At 37.7% G+C, this 27,564-nt stretch overlaps 1 protein-coding gene and 1 non-coding gene across 2 annotated transcripts in view; one reads left to right on the forward strand and one right to left on the reverse strand.

The window, feature by feature from the left end:
* LOC149138280 (Peptidase S41 family protein) overlaps positions 1–27,564 on the reverse strand; it is a 446,406-nt gene that overhangs the window by 28,769 nt on the left and 390,073 nt on the right.
* On the forward strand, positions 11,966–12,049 carry TRNAY-GUA (transfer RNA tyrosine (anticodon GUA)). Its single transcript has one exon. It is a non-coding gene; the product is annotated as a tRNA-Tyr (tRNA).

Here is a 27,564-nt window from a genome sequence, read left to right on the forward strand (position 1 = left end):
CATGAAGGGTTTTCTGAAGCACCTCATCTTAAATTGAAAACCTTTAAAAATATTTCTGTGGCATAACAATAAATCTGGCTGCTTAGAGCCTTCAGTTTGTAATTACTGTAATTATTTAGCTGGTTTTTAGGGTTTTTAGTTTCATTCCTGCATATATTTTTTTTATTGTTTGTTTTTGCCATTGCAGGTTGCAGGTCTGAGGAAAAATTTTTGTTTGAAGCCAGATCTAGGCCTGGAGGGTAAGATCTGGCCTCAAAATCAGCTCTTGTAGGGGTTTCTGAAGAAATTCGAGGGTTTGTTCAGCTTCTCTGTCTGTTGTTGCCCAGGGTTTCATTTTTGCAAGAAAATTTTGATTTTGTGTTCATTGTTGTTTTTTTTCTCAAAAAGCTTTCGGAACTTTTTAAGGTCTGGGTGTGGATTTTAAAATTTTTACAGGATCTGGAAAGTTTCTGGGTGATTTTCCACTACTCCAAACTTCTCCAAATGTTGCCCATCCATCATCGTGGCTTGATCTCTAAACCCTGTCTATTAAGCCCCATCATTTCCGCCCTCAGACTTTAACCCTTGCTATCCTCCATTTCTACTCCTCCCCTCTCAGAGTGTCAGCATTTCCCCCTGCTGCATCGTGCTCCCACGTAGCCATACATCCATCTCTCCCTTGTTGCCCACACATTTGTCATAACCTTCCAGTCATCCACTGCCTCTGCGTGCCATTCCCATTGATCACCTGCAAAAACACGCACCTGCATTCCTCACGCAGCCTTCAACGCTGCCATTCCTCACCCTTCACATCGCCATTTTCCCGCATCATCCATCACTTCTCCTCTACACACAGCAACAAGCTCCCTCACCTACCTAACGTCCATCTGCGCTACCTATCCTCTACTTATCGCTGCCTTCGACCTGCATAAGCACTCACTTCTATCCCTGTTCATCGCTGCTCAGTCTTCATCATCCGCAAGACCTCGTTCGACCTAAGTATTCCACCACGCCCTCTTCTTGTTTGACCATCGCGCTGCTCATTTTCCTCATGCAACTCCTCAGCAATCTACCTGCGTCAAGCTCCCTCATATCCCTCTCCTCGCTGTTGCTTACCCTCTGCCGTCGAACATCCCTCCACACGCAGTCACCCCACACACCTGCAAACAAATCCGCCGTCAAGCCCAAACTTCTGTTGACCTACATACGCATAGCTTATTCATTTCGATTTGTTTCATTTTATTTAGCTTTTATGTCTTAGTTGGCTAGGGTTAATCGTATGCACATTTTTGTTTAGTCTCTTTTGATTTTAGACTTAGGGTTCTTTTGATTTTAGACTTACGGTTAATGTAATTAAATTTTTTTGAATTAGATTTTAATAGGTTTTAGTTTAAATATTTGATTTTAATTTTGTTCTATTTAAATTAAATTTAGAACTTTATATTATAAAAATCATTAAAAAATATAAAAATCCTAAAAAAGGGCAATCTTAGGGTTTTGATTTATTTTTGTTTAGATTTTCTATATAAATAAAAAAAAATAAAAATTAAAAAGTCATGAAAAGGTTTTTAGGAATTTAGTTTTTATTTTATGATTTTGATTTTAATCATTTAATACAAAAAAAAAAAAAAAAAACAAAAAAAACAAAAAAAAAATGAAATATTTTGTCACATTTAGTCTTGGCATATTCACTCAAGGATTTGTCATTTGCAATTTTTCCGCTAAGGCTAAAGATTTTAAATGTGGGATTAATGTTTGTCATTTTTATATAGTCAAACATGTTTAAATTTTATCTAAAGATTAGCTATATGAAAGTGGTGAATCATTTTATGAAAGTAGTGAGCATTTTAAATTTCGTGATTGCTTCAAATATTTAAATCTTTTGAAATTCATTTCCTAAAATATTGAATATCTCGCATCTGGTGAAATTAATCATTGCTTGGATTATTAATGTTCTTTACATCTTAGCTATTTTGCATTTTTTTTCAAGCAATCGTCAATTATTTCATAAGTAGCAGCAGCTAACTGACAAGTGAATCAGGTTCGTTAGCGATTCACGAATTGGAAGTGTCTGAATATAAAGCATCAGCTTCCCTACGATATCTCGCATGTTTAGTAGTACTGCCTTGGGTAATTCCTATTTCATTACGGAAAGGTTTGGAGCCTTGGGTTACAAATTGGTGGAATACGGTTAAATCTAAGAAATTTTTTTATTATCTCCAGGAACAAAATGCTCTGGGAAGATTTGAGAAAATAGAAGAACTATTCTTGTTAGAAAGAATGGTGGAAGATTCTTTGACAACAAATTCACAATCTCTTCGTATAGAGATTCACAAAGAAATGATCCAATTGGTCGAAATGTACAATGAAGATTGTATCCAGATAATATCACATTTATTAACAAATCTAATAGGTTTTGCTTTTATAAGTGCTTATATCATTTTGGGTAAGAATAAACTCACTATTATCAATTCTTGGATCCAAGAATTCTTCTATAGTCTGAGCGATACAATGAAAGCTTTTCTAATTCTTTTAGCAACCGATCTATGTATTGGGTTTCATTCACCCCATGGTTGGGAACTGATGATCGATTCGATCTCCGAAAGTTATGGATTTGCCCATAATGAATGAATCATATCTAGTCTTGTTTCAACTTTTCCAGTCATCTTAGATACGATTCTTAAATATTGGATCTTCTGTCATTTCAATCGTATATCTCCTTCACTTGTAGTAATTTATCATTCGATGAATGAATAAAGAATAGGTAGGTTGTTTTCTCCGACCGAAACAATTGAAACAGAATAATAAAGTGTTTTCCATGTTCAGGAATTAGCTATTCCTCCCCTTCATTCTTCTCCTGGTGCGAGACTTCCAATTTCTTATTTTTAGGTTTGGTTGAATCAATATAGTAGCAGAATTTTTGACAAGTAACTACGATAGCTACCTACTCTCACCCCAAAAATGATTTGGAACCAATAATTGAACCATGCAAAATAGAAATACTTATGAATGGGCGAAAAAGATGACTCGGTTAATTTCCGTCCTGGTCATGATACATATCATAACTCGGACATCCATTTCGAATGCATATCCCATTTTTGCACAGCAGGGTTATGAAAATCCCCAAAAACCTGTGGATATTGAGGTTCCACAGTCCGTGCTTCCCAATACCGTATTTGAAGCAGTTGTTAAGATCCCCTATGATATGCAAATGAAACAAGTTCTTGCTAATGGCAAGAAAGGGGCTTTAAATGTAGGAGCTGTTCTAATTTTACCCGAGGACTTTGAATTAGCCCCTTCGGATCGTATTTCCCCTGGGATTAGACAAAAGACGGGTAATCTTTATTTTCAGAACTATCATCCCAATTAAAAAAACATTATTGTAATAGGTCATGTTACCGGTCAAAATTATAGTGAACTTGTGTTCCCCATCCTTTCACCAGATCCTTCTACTGATAAAGAAGCTCACTTCCTAAAATATCCCATATATGTGGGTGGTAATAGAGGAAGAGGACAAATTTATCCCGACTGGAGTAAGAGCAACAATACGGTCTATAGTGCTTCAGCAACAGGAAGAGTGAGAAAATTTTTACGTAAAGAAAAGGGTGGATATGAGATAACTATCGATAATACATCAGACGGTGGGCAAGTGGTTGACATTGTACCTCCAGGACTGGAGCTTCTTATTTCAGAAGGCGAATTGATCAAGGTCGATCAGCCATTAACGAATAACCCTAATTTGGGTGGATTTGGTCAAGGAGATGCAAAGATAGTACTTCAAGATCCATTACGTGTTAAAGATCTTTTATTATTCTTAGCATCTGTCATTCTGGCACAAATATTTTTGGTCCTTAAGAAGAAACAATTTGAGAAAGTTCAATTGGCTGAGATGAATCTTTCGGTCCATAGATTTTTGAGCATGAAGTTTACTTATTGATTCAAAAATAAATAACCCTTCGGAGCCTTTTATCCTTTTTCTCCCTTATATATTCTTTGATAAAATGTTGATTTAGATATATCTAAATTGGAATAAAATTGAAATAGGGACTGACTCCATAAGCACTGGAACAGATCAACTTGTTGAACGATCCCTGATATGCTATATCGTGTACTATATACATGCCATTCCCTCCTTTCCTTGTCCAAATGATCCGGAAAATAGAGATAGATCGTAGGGAAGAGAGATGAGGAGAATAACTAAGCAATCTTGGAGAAGATTCCTATTTTCTCTGATCCCATTCTCCTATTTCATTATTCGAAGAACTAATTGGATTTCTGATCTTGTCCTATTCGTAAATTCCTTCGTAATTTGAAGATTATTTTGTACGTTATACTGAAAATTCCTAAAGAAGGAAGAGCAGCCAAGTAAGGGGCAATATCACTCATAAAAAAAAACCTATAAAACTTTTGATAGGGTTTGTTCCTAATGAGAGAAAATGAATAAAAGGTGCTTTTCCTCCTCTTTTATTTTGTAAGCCAAAAAAATAGAAGAAAATATTCTATATGCACATTTAGATTCACATAGTTCGGGTTTTTACAAAAACTTTGCATAATCTTCCATCAGATAAATGAGCAAATATTTAGTACTTAATATTATCCGTTTTTCTGTTGTTCCTTCGACAGATATTTAAATTTGATCGATCCAATTTTTTTTCCGATCATATAGTGGAAGAATAGATTGGCTCATCACTTGACTGAAAGGCATTGAATGAAGTAAATGACAGAGTCATTTTATTTGTACGAATCTTCTCTTCTAATTCAGATTAATATAGAAAGAATCTCAAAAAGAGATTTCGATAAGGCCTTACCCTTCAAAGAAGGGTAAGGCCTTACCGAATTTTCACTTTCGCATGTATACTATTTCCCACAGTAAGTGCATTTCCCCTACTATAGGGATGACCCTAATCCGGAATATGAACCATAGAAAAAGACACCCAGTAGACCAATCACGATAATACCAGTTACAGTACGTATCAACCAAAGAGGGATCCTTCCAGTGGTATCGGCCATTTCTCTTACTCCCTTTCACATTTTCTTAAGTGGTCATACTCGAGACATAAACAGTCATAGCATAGATAATTATGTGTATTGGATCTCTTCGAATGGAGTGAGAATATTATCATTGTTCCTAATTGAAAAAATAATTGGAGAATGGAACAGCAAGTACAAAAATTAGTAGCAACCCCCAATAGAGACTGGTACGATTCAATTCAACATTTTGGTCGTTCGGGTTCGGTTGTGTCATATCTACATACTTCCTCTTCCCTTAGTATAGAGTTTATCGTTGGATGAACTTCATTGCCGATATTGATCCCAAGAAAAAAATTGTAGGGATAGCTAGCCCGTGAACGGCCAACCATCTAACTATAAAAATTGGATAAGTTCTATCTATAGTCATTAGTGCCTCCTAAAAAGATCTAGTAAATTCATCGAGTTGCTCTAACAGATCGAAACAGCTAGTTACTAATGGAACCTCTTGTCGACTTTCTGTGAAATACTCATTTGGCTGGGGGCTCCCAAACACATCATAAGCCAAACCTGTGCTTACAAATAACCAACCTGCAATGAATAGAGAAGGTATGGTAATGCTATGGATAACCCAATATCTAATACTAGTAATAATGTCAGCAAAGGAGCGTTCTCCCGTATTCCCAGACATGCTCAGCTCCACATATTATTGTAAAGTCAGTCAAGGGGGAATTGATCCCATGAAAGATAGAGATCAGGAAATGGAAAACTACTGATATCTTCTCCAATCTTTGTTCGATTGTCAATGTTATACCAAGGGTATCTTTAAAGTCTATTGGACCAGTATAGCTAGCTTTCTTCTGACACAACAATACAATTTTGATGAGTATCGAGAAGGAACGGGATAGAATGATTCTGTTCCTGCCAGCAGTTATTCTATCTCTGTTTGGTCGACTAAATCCCAACAGAAAGAAGAGAATATTGCATGTTCCGAGGTCCGTCCAGGCGTAAGGAACCCCAACTCCCTCAATTGATGTTGTAACAATAGCATAGTCGAAGTTTTCGATTGGAATTAGCTTCTGCATATGGGTGGCTTTAGAACCAAAAAAGAGGATGAGTGCCGCTTGCAAAGGATATCAATCACTATCAATAAAACTCATCCAGAATATTATTCTTTTATATTCTTCCTTTTTCATTCCGACATGACATTATGCCCGTGTAGATGAACCCAGTAATTCAAATTGCACGGGGATCATTGGTGCTACGCAGATGTATGTTGCTTTTCCAATAGTATTATTATATAGTACCTTGTATTAACGAGTAGGTGTTACTTATTAGATAAAACCAAGTGGATAGTGCAATAGAACCTAGTCAATTTTAGGTATGTGAAATTACAAGTTACTCTTTGCAATAGGTGGAATTTTTGTAATATCGGGCTCTACTCGCTCTAATAATTAATATTGAAAAAACCTAATCCGTCTAGAGGGTCGAATGATTGGATCAATAAGATCGAGAAATGAAAGGAAAAACTGGATATTCATATTCTTTCTTACACCTAAACGTGAAATTCACAAAACTTTGGCTATGTCTGTGGAGAGTTTTCTTCCGGTCCAGTCTCTGGACCGATAGCCACTGGTAAAAAGATAATGCCAGGTGATCCAATCGTACTGATTGAGAATTCATTCACCATGTAAGAAGATTACATTCGACAATTTGTGAAGGGGTTTGCCGGTGCTATTCATTAGTTGCTCGATGAATGATTTCTAGGATAATGAAGAGATTTCTACTATAGATCTCCTCTCATCCATGTTCATTCATACATATCCTGTAGTAGATATAGGATCCTGAATTGGTACGAATTGGGACAACTGATATTTTGTATTCTGATCTCAAGGTTATGAAAAGAAAAATTTAGGTAATTGTCTCATGAAGATATGTATAAACCATATTTCATTCAGTCCTTCCACACCTACTATAACTATAATTAGTTATTTCGGTTTCTTATTGGCTTCTATCATTTTCACCCTAGTCCTATTCATTAGTTCGAGCAAGATACAACTTATTCAAAATGAAGGAAGGGGAAACCCTCTCAGTTCACTATTTCAATTTCAATAATTTTGTTTATTCCCTCTATATAAATTTCTGATCATTGAGATTCATAGCAAATTAAGGGTACTATCCAGTATAGCTATTATCCCTGCTTATTCCGTTGAATAGAAATGATTGAGGCTTTGCCATCCGGAATTGTGTTAGGTCTAATTCCTATAACTTTGGCCGGATTATTCGTAACTGCATATTCACAATACCGACGTGGTGATCAATTAGATATTTGATCCTGGAATATCCTCCAATTTCATTGGCCTCCTACTTTTCCTGGGAGGTCAGATTCCATTGCTCGTTCCAATTGAAATGAATTATCGATAATTTTGAGGGTTGGATTTGATAGGAACAAAATCACGCTTTGTAGGATTTGAACCTACGGCATTAGGTTTTGGAGACCTACATTCTACCGAACTGAACTAAGAGCGCTTTCTTTAATATTCGGAGATGAAGGAAAAATACCTTTTGTTGATACTCTTAGAGCAAAACACTTTCGCATCTGATACGATTCAATTATTTGATGTTCCCGTCGAATTGGTATCAAATGATCTTTCATTCCTCTCTTTCCATAGAAAAGAAGGGAAAGGTAGGGATGACAGGATTTGAACCTGCGCTAGATCCCTTCTAATCATTAGACAATGTTACTTTAATTTTATTTTATAGAATTCGAAATCTGTTTCCCACATTTTTCCACCTTCATTTCTCTTCGGTCTCGTGAGTGAAAAGACTTTATACATGTAGGGTCTACTATCTAGAATATCACTATTCATTATGGTGATGAAACATCTTTTTCCTTTTCAATAAATAGGACCACAGCCCGGATCACATTATATATATATATATATATATTCATCAGTTCCGAGTTTATATATATTCATCAGTTCCGAGTTTTCTCTAGGATTCATAACTATTGATACGGTTGAATCACTTACACATTATGATCAATAAGGAGAATTTACAATGCAAGATCTAAAGACCTATCTTTCCACAGCGCCTGTGTTAGTTATTTTATGCGTCAATTTTTTAGCCGGCCTATTGATAGAAATCAATCGTTTTTTTCCATATGCTCTTATTCTTTCCTTTTTTTAATTTTTTTCCTCCCCTTAAAGCCAAGGGAAAAAAGATTGTGCTAGATTGACTTCTCCTACCTCTTGGAGAAATTAGTGCATTCAGCCCCAAAAAGGATCTAAGTTTAGGACTGGAAGGGGGTAGAATTCAAGTAGAAATATCGATCTAAAGATTCTTTCCACATTCAATTTTGTAAGTAAAACTGAAAACTCACTCCTGATCAATCAATTTTTTACTTTCAAATGTTTCACCGTAGGATCTCTGGCTATCAACTTCTATCCCTTTTTCCCTTATTCTTTTTGAGGTCAAAAGGAAAAACCAATATTCAGAGTAAGTTTATGGCCAAGAGTGGAGATATAAGAGTAACAATTACTTTGGAGTGCACTAGTTGTACCCAAGATAGTGTTTATAAAAGATTCCCGGGGATTTCTAGATATACGACTCAGAAAAATCGACGCAATACACCTATTCGATTGGAATCAAATCAATTTTGTCCCTATTGTTACAAGCATACCATTCATGGAGAGATAAAAAAAAGAGATTAAACGTACTACTCCTACCCATGGATAGGAATAAATCACAGATATAAAATGAAATGGTATTTCAACAAGATCTTTAATGGAACAATATTTTAAAAAGATTTCGAATAAATAGTATTCAAAAGGTTCATGAAACAAACTATGGATAAACCCAAGCAATCTTTTCGTAGACATTTGAAACCAATTCGCAAACGTTTGAAACCAATTCGTAGATATTTGAAACCAATTATAAAAATGAGCCTAATTAGTCGATTTATTAGTGAGCAAGGAAAAATATTATCCAGCTGAGTGAATAGATTAACTTCAAAACAACAACGTCTAATGACTAACGCTATTAAATGAGCTCGTATTCTGTCTTTGTTACCTTTTTTTATAATGAAAACTAATTTGATCCATGGGAAATAAGCCTACTCCTTAATCAAATCGGAGCTGGAATATCTGTTCGATAAAGATGCAAATCTTGAGTCTATTGTTGAAAAAGTCAACAGGATTTCATTTTTGGAAAAGAATTGGATTGAATTCTTTTCATTCATTTCCAATCCAATATGAACAAACTTTTCAATATTTCGACCTTCCCAAAGGGAATTCTCTGGGAGAATTTGTTCTATCCATTCCATCTTTACCTATTTATTTCATCTATACCTAACCTATTTCATCATACAATAAGTTGTTAAAGATGGTGGAAAAGCAATTACTATCTAATACAGTTGTTTGTGCAAGTGTTTTACGATTTGGAAGCAACTGCCTCTTGTACAAATATTGGATGAATCTATTATAAGAAACCCCATTGGCATGAGCCACTGCATTGATCTGAGTAGTCCACAAACGACGAAGATCTCTCTTGCGTTTACCTCTATCTCAGTGGGCGGAAACTAAGGCTCTAGCTTTCCGTTGGTTAGCAATTCGAAAAAGTTTCGAATGGGCCCCTCGAGAGCATGATACAAATGCAAGAATTTTTTCCCGACGTTTTCGAGCTATATATCCACGTTTCACTCTGGTCATTGAAGTTTACTCTCATGAATCGCTAATATTTTTCTCGGTTAGTCATTTGTTTTGTTTGGTCCATTGAGAATAACACTGATTCTTCTTATTTAGAAAATAAAAGTTCCAATGGCTTTTGCTACTGCAACCTTCCCAACCATAATTCCCTTTGGATAGGCATCTTCCTGGTAGGCAAGGACTGGGACCTTGTACTGAGAATGAGAAAAAATCATGGGTTTCATCGTTTCTATGGTTCTTTCTCCAACGGTAAGGTCCTCTCTATACGTCGGAGCCTTTTATTCATTTCCGAAATAAGAGATGAGTATGTTATCAGTAACTTATACAATTTATCATCTCTAGCTCTACTCTTGAATCATTAAGTAATAAATTCATTACAAGATCTATTAATACAGTAACGACATGTAATTCTGGGGTTGGCCAGGTAGTTGACCCTATTGTTCCGTTCTAGCGGCAATATGAGCATAAACTTTATACTTCTTCAATTTGCATGATTTCCCCGCTCAATGGATTGATGACTTATTCGCTACCAATGAGGAATTGCTTTTCATCCCACATCAAGGTGATTGGATTTGCACCAATGGAAACCATAAATTTCATCCCCAGTAAGGTTAGATGATGGATCTTTACTTGATTACAGCGGGAAAATTCTTCTATTATTCCGTTGTAAGAATTTCCCAGTTTGTTTAAGTTTCTAATCCAAACGAGTCACACATACACCCTAGCACATACTCCTCTACGCTGAGGACATCCTCGAAGAGCAGGAGATTTTTTTCTATTCTCTATTGGCTGTCTTGCATTTCTAATAAGTTGTTGAATAGTGGGCATTCTAGCTGTATTGTATGCGGAATCAACTAGTTCGGATTGATCCTAACCATACCATATCAGGTGATTATGAAATGAATCACTCCCCCCCCCTTTTTTTGAAAAGGAACAAAGAGATCATAGTTTACATTTCATTATAAAAATAAATTAAAAAGATGATCTTCCGCTATGAGATCAACCTTCCGCTACGACATCAACAATGCCATAAGCTTGGGCTTCTATTGCTGACATAAAAACATCTCTGTTCAGGGCCCGTTGAATTACCTCTCCGGGTTGGCCCGTTCTTTCTATATAACATTTGGTTATGTAATCGTAAAGCATCGTTACGTGTTTCGATTCGTTATGAAAATCTGCAGCAGATCCGTCATAATAGGAACTAGCAAGTTGGTGGATCATAACCCTAGCGTGAGGTAATGCTATACGTTTAGGCATTTCTCCCCCGATTAGGATGAAAGATCCCATTGAAGCAGCTACCCCCATGCATATTGTATGTACATCTGGTACTATTGCTTGCATCATATCGAAAAGACCTACCCCTGGTATCACTGATCCACCGGGATAGTTGATAAATGAGAAAATATCTTTATTTTCATCTTTTGCACTCAAATATACCATGAGACCCATGAGTTGATTTGCAATCTCGTGATTGATATCCTGAGCCAAAAAAAGTAATCTCTCTCGATAAAGTCGGTTGTATAAGTCGACCCAAGTTGCATCTTCATCTCCAGGGGCTCGGAAAGGCACTTTTGGAACACCAACGGGCATTTGTTTTAATGGAAAGAAGTGAATCACTATACTCTAATATGGGAACGTAAAGTATATGAAGTTGTGTAACATATGAACTCTAGATGGATGGTATAGGGGAGGTTTTGAACCTATCTGGAAATAGAGCTTTAGATGGATCAAAGATCCATGTAAAAGATCCTTCCATTATTTGAGTTGATAATGTAACGAATCACAATTTACTGCTAAACTATACCCGCCACGATCCGATTGTAACATACGGATCGATCTTTTGTCCAACCAACCCATTTATCTTTTTTTGAGTCTTTTCCGGATAACTTCGATCAAATAACGATAAGCTCCATTCACTATTAAAAATGATTAAAATTATCAAGCATGAAACATTTTGTATAATTTGAGTCCATAAAGTCTTTTTTATCGGAACTAGGCCGATGGGTCACAAATAGAGATTTCGTAAATTGCTTTAGAGTTGTTTTAGTTGCAATAAGTAATTTCTGAAGGGACTCCATTTTATCAATAGGCAAGTTTATTGAAAAAAAACTTGAGGAAACCAAGAATTTTGGTCATACTATGACAACTTCCCGATCACTTTCATATTATAAAGAATAGATTGGTGGCCCCTATCGTCTAGTGGATCAGGACATCTCTATTTCAAGGAGGCAACGGGGATTCAACTTCCCCTCGGGGTACCATGATCCATTCGTTAGGTATCCTAAATAATTTTCAATTACTATCTTGTTCCTGGGTCGATGCCCGAGTGGTTAATGAGGACGGACTGTAAATCCGTTGGCAATATGCCTACGCTGGTTCAAATCCAGCTCGACCCAACCAATATCATCAATACCAATCTATTGGTATGGTTATATTCATGCTAATCATAAATGAAAAGATAATTGGTTATTGAACCCCGACATCGATATCTATTCATATCATAGATGCCCAATTCCGTATGAATTGATACATTTCAAAAATGAAAGAGAAGGATAAGATATTTAATCGACCTAGCACTCGCATAATCTATATGACCTATCTAGCACCTATCATGGAATAAATATTATCCAATAGTAGGTGAACTATACTATATTGGGATTTTAGCTCAATTGGTTAGAGTACCGCCCTGTCAAGATGGAAGTTGCGGGTTCGAGTCCCGTCAGTCCCGATCCAATAGTAAGTGAACTGTGAATGATCATGTCAAGATCTGGACAGACTAGTCCTTATCATTCCAGGGTCATGGGTGGGCCTCTGGATAAATTCGATATGGGATACTTCTTTCTATATCATCACCGAAGCGGGGATAGATTCACAATTCCATCTAAATCGTGGAGATCCAAGCAAAATATCTCTCATGTTTCACGAACGTCTTCTGGAGGAGCATAAGGTTCTTATTCGTACGAATCCTATTCTTTCGAAATTATACCAAACATGTGTTGATCGGAATGTTTTCTGATGCACGTAAGTTTTTACTACTAGTCTTATCAAAAGTGATTGTATTAGGTTATACTATTTCCATCGAAGAATTCATTCAATCCATTAGTTAGATTTCGTTACTCGAACCAATTCCATCAATGACATACATCTATTTCATGGATCTTGAAAGAAAGATTCATTCATCTCTATGAGATCAAATCTCGAGCTATTTTTGAACAAAGTTAAAATAAGGAGATCATGGAAGTAAATACCCTTGCATTTATTGTTGTTCTACTGTTCCTTGCAGTTCCTACTGCTCTTCTACTTAACCCTTACGTCAAAACGGCCAGTGCAAGCAGTGGAAGCAATTGATTTTGATGAAAATCAATTGCTGATCACTAGATAGATCTTTATGATCCAGATCATAAGTATAAAATAGGTTATGAGATCTTTTATATTAAAACAATACAGGGTAGGGTGGATCTATTGTATTACAACAATACAGGGTAGGGATTGCTTTTAATTTTTTTTGAAAAGAAAAAAAAGTAGTACGGAGGAAAAGAATATCTAACCTTTTCTTTTGTACTACTTCTTTTACACCCATAGATGGATAAATATATCTTAATGGTACTTATCCATATATGGTAAATGTAGGATGAAGGACCTCGTACCATAATATAGCGGAGCTGATCACATCACCTTCTTCCTGCTCCTGGAAAAATAGACCCAGTGCAGACAGACTTAATTCTGAACGTACTTGCGGATTCCTTAGGATCAAAGTTGAACATCTTTTTTTCAGTACGAACATCTATATCTAGCACATGTTAGATATAGCACTTGAAATGGTATATGAAAAAGCAAAGGAATCTATGACTTATGTCCCATATTTTTCCGAGAATGGAATTCATATCAAATCCGATCAATTCGGAACCATCCGATAAAACAAGGACTCTTTCTATTCCTACTAAGAAAGAGAAGATAGATCGTTCTTCAGTGGAAGAAATGAGATTATAGACTCATTCTAGAAAAGAACTAATGAATTCAAACCTGTTGAAGAAAATAAGATTTTTCATAGGAAAATGATAATGGTAAGGGATTACATACATCCCTTATGGGGATAAAGAGGAAATAATTCCATGTAGAGTGTTTCAATTTGGAACGAAGATTCAATATTACTGGATCCTTATGGAACAGAATATATTACCATGCATGATATGGAAGGAACGCAATAATTGATTCTTAAGCATTACCATTATAGACCACTTCTCCCCCATACTACGAGTGAAAGGGAAAATGTAAAAACTACCATTAAAGCAGCCCAAGTTATACCGACTATATCCATACGGATCATGTTCTCCAAAAAATAATGATTTCATCATTGAGATGATAAGGGAACTATTAACCATAGTGCAAAGTTGAAGTTGAAATGAATGATCCACCTTTGCATTCTGAACGTTACTGACGTTCGAGCTGATATGAGAGATCAATAAATCCATTTGTTCATTGACCAACAAGTTACTATAACTAACTCGAGGGTCGTACATTCACGACGGAATCAGGATCAAATGTACGTAACTCACTATCTATATTGGTAATATGTACCAATATGTCTCCAGAGGTTCTGTAATGGAAATACAGACTTTTCCTTTCATTTACTTACCTCAACAAGGCAACACCCGGATTCGAACTAGGGATGGAGGATTTGCAGTCCTATGCCTTACCGCTTGGCTATGTCGCCAAGATATGGGAATCCCATGGACAGATCGAATCTTTTGTCCTTTCAAGTCATTCGTTCATCCTTTAAGTATAGTATGAGATGTATGCTGAAGTCAACCATAAAGGAAATGGATCTAATTTGTTCTCCGTCTTTCTTTCGATCTGACTATTTTCATTAGGAAATTTTCTAAGTGAGATTAACATTTAAGAATGGTTTGATTCATTCGTTCATAGCTCCATTTCACGCGGTTGGAAGAAAGTATCAAAGTACCTCTTCCTTATCCTTTTTTTTTTAATTGGAAGTATATCTGGATACGAGTAGAATTTCATGGGATATAGTGAAGACTGAATATACATCCAAATCTTTTTTGTCGGATTGATCCATATAGATCAATCGGGAATAATTGAATAGATTTTTCTACAGATGGGAAACTTCCAATGCGAATAGATGAAAATGAGGGAGCGTTTACAATCCCTGAATTTGGTAAGATACAATTTGAAGGATTTTGTCGTTTTATCGATCAAGGCTTGATGGAAGAACTTCATAATTTTCCAAAAATTGAGGATATAGATAAAGAAATTGAATTCAGGCTTTTTGGTAATGAATATGAATTAGCAGAACCTTTCATCAAAGAGAGAGATGTTGTATATCAGTCCCTTACATATTACTCTGAATTATATGTACCAGCAAGATCGATTCGAAGGAATAGTAGGAAGATACAGAAACAAAGTGTATTTCTCGGAAATATTCCTTTAATGAATTCCCATGGAACATTTGTAGTAAATGGGATTTACAGAGTCGTGGTTAATCAAATATTAATAAGTCCTGGTATTTATTACCGTTCGGAATTAGACCATAATAGAATTAATTATATATATAATGGCACTCTGATTTTAGATTGGGGAAGAAGATCGAAATTAGAGATCGATGTGGGAGAAAGGATATGGGCTCGTGTAAGCAGAAAACAAAAAATATCTATTCCAGTTCTATTATCAGCTATGGGTTTAAATCTCAAAGAGATTTTGGACAATACTCGCTATCCCGAAAGATTTTTATTTTTATTGAAGAAGAAGGAGAGGTGGGAGCGGGAGGAATATCTATGGTCGAGGGAAAAAGCCATTCTGGAATTTTTTTAAAAACTCTACTGTATAAGTGGCGATTTGGTATTTTCCGAGTCTCTATGTAAAGAATTGCAAGAAAATTTTTTCCGACAAAGATGTGAATTGGGAAAGATTGGTCGACGAAATCTGAACCAAAAACTGAACCTTGATATACCTGAGAATGAAATTTTTTTCATTACCACAAGATGTATTGGCTGCTGTGGATTACCTTATCGGGGTGAAATTCGGAATGGGTACACTCGATGATATAGATCACCTCAGAAATCGACAGATTCGTTCTGTAGCAGATTTATTACAGAATCAATTTAGATTAGCTCTAGGTCGTTTAGAAGATGCAGTTAAAAGAACTATACACAAAGCAACCAAGCGCATATCAACTCCTCAGAGCTTGGTCACTTCAACTCTATTAAGAAACACTTTTCAAGATTTTTTTGGTTCACACCCCTTATCCCAATTTTTGGATCAAACTAATCCATTAACGGAAATAGCTCATGGGCGAAAATTGAGCCATTTAGGCCCTGGGGGCTTAACAGGGCGAACTGCTAGTTTTCGGACACGGGATATTCATCCCAATTATTATGGGCGTGTTTGTCCAATCGATACGTCCAAAGGAATGAATGCTGGACTTGTTGCATCATTATCTATTCATGCAAAGATTGGTGATTGTGGTTCTTTACAAAGTCCATTCTATAAGATCTCCGAGAGATCGAGAGAAGAACATATGGTTACCTTGGATCATTGACTCCATAAGGCACTAGTCTTAATAATTTCAAGATCTAATCAAATTCTAAAATTGATCAAGTGCTTGTTTCCCCCTGCTGTGTCTCCCAAGCCAGTTGATTCTCAGTTGGTCTTCCTTTATCCCATAGGGTCTACCCCCCTTAGCCTACTATAGGGAGACGGCTTAAACAGAGAGATCGGGGATTAGGGTGACAGCCCTCGGTCTGAGCGTTGTCGTGGTGCTTAGAGACTCTGTGTGACAACATTTTTTGGCGCCGCTGCCGAGGATAGAGTTTCTCTGTCCTTGGTCTTCATGACATTCATCTTTTTAATCATCTCATCTTTTCCGCCATTCATTAGCCTGTCAAACGACCAACATTTTTTGGCATCATTTGATCTTTTCATCGCCCTATCTTTCGTCATATCGTTTAATCGAACCTTTAGCACCTGGACTTCTCGTATCATTTCTTGTTTGGGTGGCGACTCCATTTCTTCCATTTATTATTTCCCAGACAAGAAGCCCTACCTTATATCTGGTTGTTTGTTGCCTTTTGGATCCTAGAGTTAGATTCATGTTCAAGTGGCGACTCCACTTTTTCATCTCTTGATCTTCTTGAGCAGAGATCTCTCTCTATCATCCATTTGGTCCCTCATTATTCATCATGGATTATTCATTTACTTGTCATTTTACTGATGTTCTCCATGATATTCCGAAGGTGGCCATTTCTAAATTGTCTCTGTTCTTAGGTGGTGATTCGGTCGCTGTTAGAAAGCATCTATGCAGTTTTTCTCATATAATGTTCATATATTGTAGACCTCCTCAGTATAATCATGAAGATGTCAAAATGCGTCTTTTTGTCTTTTCTTTAGAGGGTGATGCTTTGAATTGGTTTAATAATTGTTTTGAGGACTCGTTCACTTCTTTATAAGACATTGTCAATGCTTTTAAAGATAGATATGGTTGTCAAGATAGCTCACCCTGTGCCCCTAAAATTGTGCAACAGAATCTTATGAAGAGTCCATCTGTCGATGAAAGATTTCAAGACAATTCTTCATATCAAAATGTGCCATCCACCTGTACTATTGCAGATCAAATCCATGATAGTGGAAAAGCAGGGACAAATTGTAAAATCAGTGTCGACAATGAAAGGGAAAATCAGAAGCAAATTTTAGAAGAACTATTGCGGTTGGTAAAAAATATGGAGATAAATCAACAAAAATTTGTAACTGATTATGCCAATGATATGAGAACTTTATACACCCACCTTGAAAAGCGAGATAAGGAAATGGAAACCATGAAAGCTAGTCATGATAGGGAAATTAATTCTATGCAAAACAAGTTATTAACTATGGATGAAGAAATGACTATCATGACATTTGATTATAATAATCAGTTGGCTACCATGCAAGCAAATCATAAGAAAGAGATAAACTCTATGCAGCATTGCTCGATGACCATAAAGGAAAAAAACGATAAAGTAATAAAAGATATGGAAGAAGACCATGCCAGGGAAATCAGTGCTATGAAGGTTGAACACTCTAGCCAGATGGATGCCATTACAATACAGGGACAGAAATTTCAATAGCGATCAGAGGATGAAAGAAACCAGGAAACGTCGACAGATCAGAAGCCTCCTTATCTGCTACAACAAGCTCCATCTTATTATGAGGAGGTCATTGATTCGATTGAGAAGTGGTTAATTGAAGGTGATCCAGATAAAATTAAAAACGATAAAGATCATATACAAAATGAAGAAAGACATGTCACACATATCTTACATACTTCATCTGAGGATTTTGAAGCAGAATGTTCCACAAAGAAAAAACGCAAGAGAAAGAGAACGAGAAAGCGATTTGATGCATTAGATGGCCGCAAGCAGCTAGAATTTCATTATAGGAAAAAGTCCTACTGTATGCAGAATTGCCCATGGCACATCTGAGAAGCAATCGACAGATTTGCCTGAAAGCAGCCAAATGCTCAATATACACTATATTGAACGCATCTGATCCCATGGGGCATCCTCTGTATTTCTAACCCTACTTCTTGTCCTTTCAACATTTCATTTTTGTTTTAGGATTAGATTTACTTTCCATGTTACTAGCTAGTTAATAAATGAAGAGCTTATATCTTTCTTGTGCTTAATGTTATATGATGACTTTTGGATGGACGCTATTTATGTTTTATTGTTTGTTGCGTGGATGCAGATTCTGGACTCTCACATTCCTACAGTGCAGCGATGTGTCTCCAAGTAGAGCCGGATGTTGACCACTACGTGTCAACTACCCATAGTAGTACACCCCCTTTTTTTCGCAAAAGGGATAATGCTTGATCAATATGTCCGTGCCATTCGATTGTCATCATCAACCTAATCATGTTATTTTGTAAACCCAGTTTGCATGTGTAAATTGTAAATGATCTTAGCAGATCTATGTCATGTATGTATTTGCCTAGGCAAACCTAATCTTCTAGTGATGATCTACCTTCCGGAAAGTTTTTTGTCTCATCGACCCATGGTCGGCAGAGTTTTCCTTCAGCGTAACTCCAAAGCCAGAATGAATTTTGTCATTAGAATCTTAGGGGAATCCTAGTGTGCTTCAAGTCTATGTAAAAGTAATTTGGAAATAATCCTAACTATTTGGTTAGGTTATTACAAATTGCTTGATCTGCTAGACTATATTTGTGTCGCAGAACTAGGTAGTCTATGAGGGTCTATGTCAAATGGGTTTTCCCCCCTTGAGATGTAAAAATGTAAAAATCATGATGTAAAGTGTCTTGAGAGTTAGAAAATGTTTTATTCCCTCATAAGTCCTGGGTCCTAGGTGATTTTTCGAAAGGCTAAGTTCGAGGGTCCAATAAAAATAATAAAAAATATAAATAATAAAATAAATAAATAAATTTTAAAATAAAATAATAATAAGTCAAAGTTTTGAGGAAATAAATACAAAATTTTATTTTTTTAATATATTAAAATGCATTTAAAATTTCGACAGATGAGATTAAAGAGATTTTGATCCTCATCGACGGTTGAGATCACTTTGACATGGATCACTCGAACTAGCTGTTGGGAATTTTTTCTTTAAATAGGGTGTCAGGGGTCATTTGAGATTATTCGATCTTGAGTCGTGTGCTAAAGAAAGCTCTCTTGTATTCATTTTTCATGTGCAATAAAGAAAAACTTTGGGGTTGAAATCTTGCTGGTGTTACTCTTCTGGAAATGCTGTAAGATGTTTTATTTCTGTGCATAAATTTAATTTCAGCCATTGATGATAGCTTGATGAAGAGTGATTTTAAATACAGGGATCTTGTTTAGTCGCTAGGGTTTGAATGGTAGTTAAATTTCTAAATATGATGGCAGGTATCTCCATTAGATCTAGATTTTAGTATCGTTTTCTCCCTCTTTGTTAATGGTTGAAGTAAGTTGTGCAGGAAAATCTTGATTTCAAAGATCAACGGGCATTTGGGGAAGTTCTCGACTGAACTAGCCAACTCCCGAAAAGGGCATTTTCTGAAGAGCCCAGCTGGTTTTGATCCTGGGCTTACCATTAGAATTTTTGTTGCAGATGTATGAAGGGTTTTCTAAAGCACCTCATCTTAAATTGAAAACCTTTAAAAATATTTATGTGGCATAACAATAAATCTGGCTGCTTAGAGCCTTAAGTTTGTAATTACTGTAATTATTTAGCTAGTTTTTAGGGTTTTCAGTTTCATTCCTGCATATATTTTTTTGGGTGTTTGTTTTTTCCATTGCAAGTTGCAGGTTTGAGGAAAAAAATTTGTTTGAAGCCAGATCTAGGCCTGGAGAGTAAGATCTGGCCTCAAAATCAGCTCTTGTAGGGGTTTCTGAAGAAATTCGAGGGTTTGTTCAGGCTATCTGTCTGTTGTTGTCTGTGGTTTCATTTTTGCAAGAAAATTTTGATTTTGTGTTCGTTGTTGTTTTTTTTCTCAAAAAGCTTTCGGAACTTTTTAAGGTCTAGGTGTGGATTTTAAAATTTTTACGAGATCTGGAAAGTTTCTGGGTGATTTTCCACTACTCCAAACTTCTCCAAATGATGCCCATCCATCTTCGTGGCCTGATCTCTAAACCCCTGTCTGTTAAGCCCCATCATTTCCGCCCTCAGACTTTAACCCTTGCTATCCTCCATTTCTACGACTCCCCTCTCAGCGTGTCAACATTTCCCCCTGCTCCATCGTGCTTCCACGCAGCCATACATCCATCTCTCCCTTTCTACCCACGCATTTTTCATAACCTTCCAGTCATTCACTGCCTCTGCGTGCCATTCCCATCGATCACCTGCAAAAATGCATACTTGCATTCCTCACGCAACCTTCAACGCTGCCATTCCTCACCCTTCACACTGCCATTTTCCCGCATCATCCATCACTTCTCCTCTACACGCAGCAACAAGCTCCCTCACCTGCCTACCTGTCCATCTGCACTGCCTATCCTCTACCTATCGCTGCCTTCGACCTACATAAGCACTCACTTCTATCCCTGTCCATCGCTACTCAGTCTTCATCATCCACAAGACCTTGTTCAACCTGCGTATTCCACCACGCCCTCCTCTCTGTCTGGCCATTGAGCTGCTCATTTTCCTCATGCAACTCCTCAGCAATTTCCCTGCGTCAAGCTCCCTAATATCCCTCTCCTCGTTGTTGCTTACCCTCTTCCGTCGAACATCCCTCCGCGCGTAGTCACTCCACACACCTGCAAACAAATCCGCCATCAAGCCCAAACTTCTGTCAACTTGCATACGCATAGCTTATTCATTTCGATTTATTTCATTTTATTTAGCTTTTATGTCTTAGTTGGCTAGGGTTAATCGTATGCACATTTTTGTTTAGTCTCTTTTGATTTTAGACTTAGAGTTAATGAAATTAAATTTTTTAGAATTAGATTTTAATTTTGTTCTATTTAAATTTTAAATTTAGAACTTTATATTATAAAAATCATTAAAAAATATAAAAATCCTAAAAAAAGGGCAATCTTAGGGTTTTGATTTATTTTTGTTTAGATTTTCTATATAATTAAAAAAAATTAAAAATTAAAAAGTCATAAAAAGGTTTTTAGGAATTTAGGTTTTATTTTATGATTTTCATTTTAATCATTTAATACAAAACAAAACAAAAATTGAAATATTTTGTCACATTTAGTCTTGGCATATTCACTCAAGGATTTGTCACATTTGCAATTTTTCCACTAAGGCTAAAGATTTTAAATTTGGGATTAATGTTTGTCATTTTTATATAGTCAAACGCGCTTAAATTTTATCTAAAGATTAGCTATATGAAAGTCGTGAATCATTTTATGAAATTAGTGAGCATTTTAAATTTCGTGATTGCTTCATTCAAATCTTTTGAAATTCATTTGCTAAAATATTGAATATCTCGCATCTGGTGAAATTAATCATTGCTTGGATTATTTAATGTTCTTTACATCTTAGCTATTTTGCATTTTTTTCAAGCAATCGTCAATTATTTCATAAGCAGCAGCAGCTAATTGATTACCTTGGATCATTGACTCCATAAGGCACTGGTCTTAAGCATTTAAAGATCTAATCAAACTCTAAAATTGATCAAGTGCTTGTTTCCTGCTGCTATGTCTCCCAAGCCAGTTGATTCTCAGTTGGTCTTCCTTTATCCCATAGGGTCTACTCCCCTTAGCCTGCTATAGAGAGATAGCTTAAACGGATAGATCGGGGATCAGGGTGACAACCCCCGGTCTGAGCATTGTCGCAGTGCTTAGACACTCTGTGCGCCAACACATGTTCTAGCCACGAAATTTGTTGAAGAGGTTGGGGCACATGAGATCTCCAATACCCAAAAAGGGTTTGGGCAGATTCTAAACAGATTAGGAGATATTAAAATAATTAATATTTTTAATGGAGTCCCTAAGTCTAAACTTAAGGAAAATAAAATATTAATGTGTATTCATATGAATTTGTGTTAGAATGGTCCAAAAAGACATGGATCAAGCCAGATCTAATCTTAGTCGTTGATTAGGGACTTAATCTCGACCGTTGACATGTCAACAGAAAAAGTATAAGATGAGGCTTGAGGGGCACTTGGAGAAAATACTAAGGGAGACTAGTTAGTTCAATTTATGGAGCGAGGTTTGCTGAGAAATTGAACCAGTGGTCTGGAGAGCAATCAGGAGGCAGAAAGTAAGGAATAGAGGGACCAGAGATTAGCGCAGAAGAGGTAGACACAGAGCCAGAGGAAGCCAGGTAGAGGCAGCAGAGACTGCGCAGAGCCAGAAGGGCCTATGTCATCCACGCAGAGGCTGTAGGAGTGACGTAGAAGCCCAGAGAGGCTGCACAGAGCCTCAGTAGGTTGACGCAGAGGGTTTTAGGCTGACGCAGAGGGTTTCAGGCTGACGTAGAGGGTTTCAGGCTGTAGCATAAAAGAATGTTGAATGAATTAATTCAGAATGAGCAAACAGCTCAATGATAATACAGAGATATTTACAAAAATAGAAACATCAGGTTTCTATGTAGAATATGGAAACACTCAGTTTCATCTAAGAAACTGCTTAAACGAAAAAAATAGCAACAGCTAAAAACACTGAGTATTAAATACAAAATAGGAATATTCTAATACCCTCCCTTAATACTCAATCTATTTACAACACCAATAGACCTTCTGAATTTTACAAATTTGTCAGGACCAAGAGGCTTGGTGAAGATATCGGCGGGCTGCTTTGTTGTGGGAACATATTGCAACTGAACTGAGCCGTCTTCAACAAGCTGGCGAATGTAGTGGCAATGAGTTTCCACATGCTTTGTTATTTCATGAAAGACTGGATTTTTGGCAAGTTTGAGAACTCCCTGATTATCACAAAACAAAGAAGTAGGCCCGGTCTGGAAAACATGCATATCTGCAAGCATACGTCGAAGCCAAACTGCCTCACAAGATGCCTTAACTGCTCCCCGATACTCTGCTTCTGTTGAGGAGAGAGCCCCTGCCTGTTGCTTCTTACTAGTCCAAGTAATAGCACCAGATCCTAGACTAAACACATACCCAGCTGTAGATTTACGGTCATCAACCGAACCTGCCCAGTCAGAGTCAGTGTAGCCACTGAGAAGAGGATTGGAACTGCGAGTATATAAGAGGCCATAATCAGAAGTACCACGCACATATCGTAGCACACGCTTTGCTGCTATCCAATGATCAGCTTTAGGAGCTGACATAAAGCGGGAGATATAGCTTACTGCAAAACTGATGTCAGGTCTGGTGGCAGTAAGATAGATGAGACTGCCCACTAGTTGCCTGAATAAAGTTTCATCTACAAGGGGAGAGGATGACTGTGATGAAAGTTTGAGCCCGGGTTCCATAGGAGTCGTGGCTGGTTTGCAATCCTGCATTCTGAACTTGTCCACAAGAATTTTTGCATACTTGGACTGAGAGAGAAAAATATGATTTTCAGTCTGCCAAACTTCAACCCCCAGACAGTAATGAAGAAGTCCCAAGTCTGTCATCTCAAAAGTTTTGCATAAATCTTGTTTGATCCCATGGATCAAATGTGCAGAGCTGCCAGTAATGATAAGGTCATCCACATAGACAACCACAAGCAAGATATCATCAGCAGTATGCTTGATATACAAGTTTGCATCAGATGGGCTCCGCTGAAAACCCTGATCTGTCAGACACTGATCAATTTTCATGTACCAAGCCCGAGGAGCTTGCTTCAATCCATAAATAGCTTTAGCTAATCGACACACTTTCTATTCTTGACCAACAACCTTGAATCCTGAAGGCTGCGTCGTGTAGACTTCTTCTTGGAGATCACCATTTAGGAAAGCACTCTTTACATCCATCTGATGAACTTTCCAATTGAACTGAGCTGCGAGGGCAAGGAAAAGCCTTATGGTACTCATCTTGGCTGTAGGAGCAAAAGTCTCTTCATAGTCGATGCCTTCCTTCTGAGAGAAGCCTCGAGCAACAAGACGAGCTTTATACTTGTCTATGGTTCCATCAGCTTTGTATTTCACTTTATACAGCCATTTGCAGCCTATGGGCTTTTTTCCTGCAGGAAGATCAGAAAGTGTCCAGGTGTGATTCTTCTGAAGACTCTGGAATTCAGCTTCCATAGCCTGTTCCCACTCAGATGTACCCTTAGCCTCTGAATAAGTTTGAGGCTCAAAAATACTGTGAAGGTTAGCCATAAGAGCAAAGTTGACTGTAGACTGTTGTTTGTTCTTATGTCTAGAAGTTCTACCTTCAAGAAGCTCATCATCTCGGAGATCACCAATGGTTTTAGCCCACCATTTAGGCCGAAGAGTAGAGGAACCAATATCAGGAGGAGGTGGAGAAGACTCAAGAGCAATAGGAGCATCAAGAGGAGGGTTGTTTTCTGGAGGAAGCTCAGATAGAGTATTATCAAATACTGATGCTATATCATCCCTCCCATCAGGTGGACCGACCGGAAGAAGAACACTGTGAGGCTGATCCTCAGAACACTGCTTAGAAGAAGAAGACTGAAAAAATCCTCTGTCTTCATCAAATACTACATCCCGACTGAAGCTAAGACGACCGGTGGCTATATCTATCAGCCTATAGGCCTTGTGATGATCACTGTAACCTGTCATCATGAGTTTCTGGCTTTTGGAATCCAACTTAGAGCGCTTAGCAGGTGGAATCCAAACATATGCAACTGAGCCAAATACTTTGAGGTGACTGATCTTAGGCTTACGACCAGACCAAACCTCTTCAGGAGTCTTCCCTTTAACAGCCTGAGTAGGTGATCGGTTAAGAAGATAAACAGCAGTAAATACTGCTTCAGCCCAGAATTTGTTTGGAACACTCCTGTGTTGTAACATGGAACGAGCCATTTCAACAACCGTGCGGTTGCGACGCTCGACGACACTGTTCTGCTGGGGAGTGTAAGGGGTGGTTAATTGACGTTTAATGCCATGAATATCACAGAAGTTGGCAAAAGCTAAGGAACAAAATTCCCCCCCATTGTCGGTCCTAAGGGTCATGATGTTACAACCAGATTCTTTTTCAACTAAGGTTTTAAACTTCTGAAAGGTGCTAAGAGCATCAGATTTATTTTTTAGAAAATACACCCACATCTTTCTACTGAAATCATCTACAATCAGTAAAAAATATTTGCAAGCAGTGATAGAAGCTGTATTCATAGGACCACAAATATCAGCATGAAGTGACTGAAGTACCTTAGATGCGCGCCAAGATTCTCCATCTTTGAATGAAGACCGATGTTGCTTTCCCGCTTGACATGCGCTGCATACCCCCAACTGCTGAGTCTGAATATCAGGTAATCCTGACACAAGTCCCTCCCGAGAGAGCTGAGAGAGATATTGCATATTTAGATGCCCATATCGTTGATGCCATAGAGTGCTGATGGGAGAGACACGTGCTGCTAGAGCCACTTCTGGAGAGTCACCGGTGTCAAGTAGCCTGTATAGACCATGGTCCTCTAGGCCAACAGCAACTGTTAGACTGGCCTCCCTGTCAATAATGGAGCACTTGTGTGCACTGAACACAACATCAAGCTGAGGAGAATTCCTCATAATCTGGCTGACAGATAGCAGATTAATTTCCATACCAGGAACATAGTATACATTCAGAAATATGAGTGTGCGTCCACCAGACTGAATTTGAACTGTACCCCTGCCAGCTACTGTGTACTTTTCACCTCCGCCAAATACGACGGAATCACTGAATGGTGAGAAGTCAATAAACCAGTCACGCCTGTGAGAGAAGTGGCGTGATGCTCCAGAATCAATGTACCATGCAGAGGAAGGAACATGATCTGAAGACCTTTTAGCCATAAAGGCGTAAAAGGCAGAATCTGTCTGCTCTGAATGTTCTGCAACATTTGCTGTCTGATGTTGTCCTCCCTGTTTCTTCTGTTCAGAAGCAATCCTCTGTCGGCAATCTTTCTTCATGTGACCGAACTTGTGACAGTAATTACACTGCACACTTTTCTTCCTAGTAGGATCAAAAGGCTGAGAAGAGCCTTTCTGCTGAAAGGACTGAGAGGAATGGTATTTTGCAGCAAATGCATTTTCCGAGGACACTGATGAAGCACCACTACCAAACTGCTGTTTCCACCGATCCTGCTGCAGAAGTTTGGTACATAACTCTGGAAACTTCAGATCAACATTTGTGGTGGTAATGTTGAGTGTTTCTATAAAGTGTTCATAAGATTTCGGTAGACTTTTCAAAGTAATGACTACCATATCTTCTTCCTCCATGGTCCGACCAATGGCTTCTAGCTGTTCTCGAATGTCTTGCCAGACATCTCCATCGTGAACCTGCTCCATCGTGCAGTTCTTTCAAGTGTTGCCAGATTTTGGCAGCTGTCTTGCCAGAAGGAATCTGAGGTAACTGATCATCAGCGACAGAGAGCTTGAGAAGCATAATAGCCTCTCGATTTCGATCATCAAATTTATCTTGATCGGTACCAGCTGTACCGGGACGAAGCTCTTTGCCCAAAATGAGCTGATCAAGACGCCTGTATTCAAAAATGGTCAACATTCTTTGTTTCCAAATGTTATAGTTGCTGCCATTAAAGCGTTGATTTCCTTCTAACATCAGATTGGTGAGCGTGGCCATTTTCCAAAGCAATAGAGCAGGTTCCACTGCTGTAGCTGTACCCTTACACTGCTGTAGCAATAGAGTGGGTTTCACTGACTATACAGTCCTGAATTTTCACAAAAAGAACGCTGTCTCAGGCTGAATTTTTCACACTCGCTTCCGCTGCCAAAATACTTGAGCCAAAATACGTGAGCCAAAAAATCACCAGACGTGCCAACCTATGTGAACAGAATACGTGAGCAGAATACGTAGATGTGAACCTTGCAGAATACCGTGAATAGCACTCTGAATAGCACTCTTTGGATAGCAGCAAAGCTTGATGTAGAATACGTGATGTAAAATAGTAGACTACGTGAGCAGAAGACCAAATACCGTGAACAGAAGACCAATACCGTGAACAGAAGACCAAATACGTGAGCAGAACACCTTGCGTGCCAAAATATGTGAGCAGAATACCGGGCGTGCCAAAATATATGAACAGAATACCGGGCATGCCAAAATACGTGAACAGAATACGTGAGCCGTCGTTTTAATCAACCCAGAATGCCGTCAAAGTTTTACGATGATGAAAAAATTATCGTAGGTTCAGAAATCGCAAGAAACCTCTGGATCGTTCGAAATTGTCCGCTTAAACAGCACAGAAAACCCCGTTTCCAGTTGATCGAGAGCCACAGAACAAATTTTGGAGGAGAAAATAAACGCCGAAAACCCAATTAATATAAAGAAACTCTCAAACTACCCATTATCGACTAAGGATTGCAAAGCTCCTCAATCCGTCGGCTCAGAGGAAAAAAAAATAAAATGCAGAGACGATTC

The sequence above is a fragment of the Pinus tabuliformis genome, chromosome X (assembly GCF_031772625.1).
Source record: "Pinus tabuliformis cultivar Carrire ecotype Pingquan chromosome X, CPIR1, whole genome shotgun sequence".
Lineage (NCBI taxonomy): Eukaryota > Viridiplantae > Streptophyta > Pinopsida > Pinales > Pinaceae > Pinus > Pinus tabuliformis.